Below are 4,770 nucleotides of genomic sequence, written 5' to 3'. Positions count from 1 at the left end.
TGACCTCAAAATAAAAAAGTTTTTTTTAATTTTAATTATTATTATTATTATATTATCTATTTTATTATTTTATATTATTATTAATGGATTATTTCAAAACCTCGGGTTACTCTTTTGGTAACCCAGAAGTAAAACCTGGGAAAAAGCACAAGATGTTCACGGGTATTCCAGGTTTTCGCGATTTTAAATGTTCATTAAAGTGGAACGTACACCACTTGTAAAAGGTTTTAAGTAGTTTTGACCCTTTGGGGTAAGTTTTAATACGACTTAGCTTTGTCTGTCCTGTTCTACATATTAACATTTTAGCAGGGCCAAAACTTGCACCTTGATGTAATGGTTACAACGGTTTTTCAATGAGCACCTCGTTACAAATGTAAAAAAAACTTCAAGAATGATCCAAGAACACACGAATGTACTTATATCATAAATATACCTATATTTCCAATGAATTTTACAAAACTTGAAATCTCTGAAGTGAACAGACAAATTTATGCATATTATCTCGATGATTTATCATTCTCCTCCAACACCCACAAATTTTTGTTCGTAAAGAATTAACAGTGACGTGTTAACTGACGTTTTCCCCAAAAACGTTGAAAAATATTCAAATGAGTTTCGTTCTAAAATGATCATCCAATTCATGGGAATGACCCAGAAGAATTCCAGATTCCAGATGATCAGCTTATGAAGTTCATGAACATATTTCGAGAGAAATGTCACATTATTTGAGAAAGATGTGGGTACCTAATTACTCATACATTGTTTTCCTCAAAAATCATAAAAGAATATATAGGTATTATTAAAATATATATTTATGAATTTTGTTTGAAAATTCATGAAAATATTTCGAGAGAAAGGCATATTATTTGTTAAAGAAGTAACTTCCTGATTACAAGACGTGTTCCCCAAAAGATGTTGAACATACTTTCGGAAAAATATTTGAATAAATATCATTTGAGAATCATCGAAATTCATGGGAATGACCCAGAAAAATTCCAATGATGAGCTCATGAAAATATTTCGAGACAAACGTCATTATTTCATTCAAGAAGTGGGCACCTGATTTCAAAGACGAGATTTTCCAGAAATTTGTATTATGATTTTCTGCTTAATTTTCTTGAAAGAAGGAAGATGAAACTCATTCAAAATACTCCAAATTCAATTTAATAACCCGAATTTAATTCCGGTACAGAGTATGTAGTCATTGTACACGAGCAAATATTGTTAAGTGGCAATTTGAAGTGACGGGGTAAGGTAGGGGGGGGGGGTGAAAAAATGAAAATGCCCAAAGGGGGTGCCATGCAAAAAAGTTTGAGAACCACTGGCTTGGAGAGTAGCGCGTCTGCCACTCACACTCATACTGGCAGACGTTCTCATATGTACTTTCCTGGAACACAGGATATTCCACAAAATAAATGTACAAATGGCCAGCCTAGTTAGATTGGAGGGTAGGGAGCTTGCTTTGTAAGCGCTAGGTCGCGGGTTCGATCCCCGCCCAGATTTTATCCCAAGGTTCGTTCTCGGAACGGACGGCTTTCTCCATGTCACGGGTGTGTTCCAGCCGCCCACAGAACATGAGGAAGCCAGAGCAGAAGTTTGATAGAGGGAACCGTAATGGTTAAGGTCTTATGGCCCCGAAAGCGAAGGAAGACAGGATAGAAGAAAGCCTGCCGTTCCGAGAACGAACCTTATCTGATAAGGATAAAATCCGCTCCGGGCGGGAATCGAACCCGCGGCCTAGCGCTTACAAGGCAGACGTGCTACCCTCCAAGCTAACTAGACTGGCTGAATAGAACGACGCGACGTTGAATGCACCTATTCCCAATGTGGTTCACCGAAGTTAAGCAACGTTGGGCGTGGTTGTTAGCCGGATGGGCAACCATCTGAGCTATTACGTGTCGCTGGCTTTTGCCAGTCTTATATACTCTGGCTGGGTGAGGTTAATGTGAGAATATTTTGTCGCCGAACGAAGGGTAAAACCTTCGTTACTGAAAACCTTGGAAGTTATACAGTGACATTAAAACTGTAGTTACCTATCAATCAACACCTCTTGACCCTCCACCGCCAGTGAACTATCAGACTATCACTAAAGTACGGAAAAGTATGTATTTCCACTTAAACCCTTTATTTAATTAATATTCTTTACTGGTTCACCGAAGTTAAGCAACGTTGGGCGTGGTTGTTAGCCGGATGGGCAACCATCTGAGCTATTACGTGTCGCTGGCTTTTGCCAGGCTGGGTGAGGTTAATGTGAGAGATGTAGCTTGTCGCCGAATGAAGGGTAAAACCTTCGTTACTGAAAACCTTGGAAGTTATACAGTGACATTTAAAACTGTAGTTACCTATCAATCAACACCTCTCGACCCTCCACCGCCAGTGAACTATCACTAAAGTACGGAAAAGTATGTATTTCCACTTAAACCATTTATTTAATTGCACTCTGTGATTTCTTATGGTGATTTTAGCGATCAAAAATTGATCATATCTCAGGATCGGTTTAGATTTTCGCAAAATCCTTTCTTAGTGCACACTAGACCATAAAAGGAATATTCCTACCAAATTTCAGCTTTCTAGGTGTTGTGGTTCTGGAGATAGAGCGATCAGTGTGTGAACTATGAAATGTGAACTGTGAATGAGATCTTGTTCTTATAATATAAGATAATGAAAGTGATTATTTAAACTGCTCGAATCGGAACTAAAAGTTCCCTTAGACCAGCAGCCAATAGCAAGGGGCTACTACCTATAACAATTTTTGTTTTCAATTTCTCAAATTAGGTAGATATAGGTATTTTGAGGTGGCATTTTATGACCTTTTCCGAAAAAAAGCTAAAATATGACTAAATAGCATGATGTCATGACAATATGACATTTGGTTGTCTCTGATCATCATATTCATATCATATTTATGTTCATAGTTACTCATATGTGAGTTTCATCAAATGCACATTACTTACGCATCATTTTGCATTTCTCTTTGCCCTCGAGCTGTCTGGCCTATTCCATAGAGAAATGAAAGTGAGAGGAGTGAAATAAAAGAGCAAAGAGGAAAGAAGACTGACAAAAAGATGATATAGATTATAGAGTATATAATGTACTAGCTGAAACTACAAAACTTATTACCTTTATATGATACAATGGATACACGTTCCGGTTTTGATCTTATCCGACTCGAGTTTCGTTCATCTCCGTGGACTTTTTCAAGGAAATTGACGATGATGGCGGTGTTATTATTGACAGTGGTCAGTTGGTGGTGGGGGCACTGTCCCATCGTTCGGCATCAGCTGTTCACGAGCTCTTCTATACGAGCTTTAATAGAGGGAATTGAAACAACGGAGGTCTTATCGTCCCGAAATCGAAAATAAAAGGAGAAAGTCAGCCGTTCCAAGAAGACCAGAAAACGAACCTTATCTGTTTAGGAAAGTTCGTCTCGTTCTGACATCGAACCCGCAAACGAAAGTTCAGTTCTACTCCACCCTGGCGACAGAAGCCGCCCATCACCGCCCGTGGAGTGTGGGATCAAATGCCCTGCGGCTCAAGACAAATGAAACCAATCAGGTGGTGTGGGGGGGGGAACTTTGGGGTATGAGATAGACTTTAGTTTGGGGAGGGGATATATTTTAGGGTATGCTAATGTCGAGACTGTGTTCTTAACTTCTTATTGCTGGTGATAATCATTGTTTAAAAAACCTGAAAGATATACCCAAGGCCCTTCATTTTTATGAAAGACCCTGAGAGTTCGAAAATTTACCTATATCCTATACCTACCAAGGTTTCTAGGGAATGTCTATTTCCTACTTAAGCTACGTCTAACCAGATTTATGTATTAGAATGATGGTATAAGGTATAATATGTAGGTAACGATTCAGCATCGTACAGCAAGAGTAGGTATGTAGAATTAGAGGTTACCAGAAGAGAAACCCCTCTGCAATGCACGAACCTGAATCGAAAATGATGCAAAATTCCGAAAATAATAGAAACCGCCAAGATTTTCGACTTTACTAAAAGCAGATACCGCATCATTCCTTTGGAATCTTCATTCTGTAAATTCTGTTTTACGCTTATACAGTTATACCTCCTATAATGGTTGTTATGTTCCGCCAAAAATTACAAAATTAGGATGGATGTATAGATGGGCGTGACTTGTCTAGTTAGCTTTGAGGGTAGCGCGTCTGCCTTTCAAGCGCTAGACCGCGGGTTCGATTCCCACCCGGGGCGGATTTCATCCTAAACAGATAAGGCTTGTTCTCCGAACGGCTGGCTTTCTCCTATCCTGTCTAACTTCCTTCTCCATTTCGGGACGATAAGACCTCAGCAGTTACAGTTCCCTCTATCAAAACTGAACAAAAGTGCTTCCCCCATGACATCAAAAATTGCCATCCCTGGTTTGAAGTAGAGAATGATGAGGGTTCTTTTCTTACTCCTAGGTACGTCCTAGATGAAAACCACAGCACTCACATTCCACTGTATAACATGATGATAAAAAGGTAACTTTATACATGGGTAACATCTATGTTAACATGATAATTATGCTAAAATAGCGGTTAGCACGAGAGAGAGAGAGAGAGAGAGGAGAGAGAGGGGGGTAAAGCCGAAAAGAGATAAAGAGTAATGATAAAGAGGGAATGAGAAGAAGAAAAAGAGAAAGAAGGAGGAAAGAGAGAGAGAGAGGCAGAAAAGACATAAGGAGGAACGATTAAAGACGTGAAAAGAAGAATAAAAAGATAAATAAGCAGGAGAGAGAGAGAGAGAGAGAGGATAACACTTCAGTCG

Source organism: Diaphorina citri, unplaced genomic scaffold (assembly GCF_000475195.1).
Source record: "Diaphorina citri unplaced genomic scaffold, Diaci psyllid genome assembly version 1.1 scaffold1281, whole genome shotgun sequence".
NCBI lineage: Eukaryota > Metazoa > Arthropoda > Insecta > Hemiptera > Psyllidae > Diaphorina > Diaphorina citri.
The sequence above is the reverse complement of the archived record's forward strand: the minus strand, read 5'-3'. Positions refer to the sequence as shown.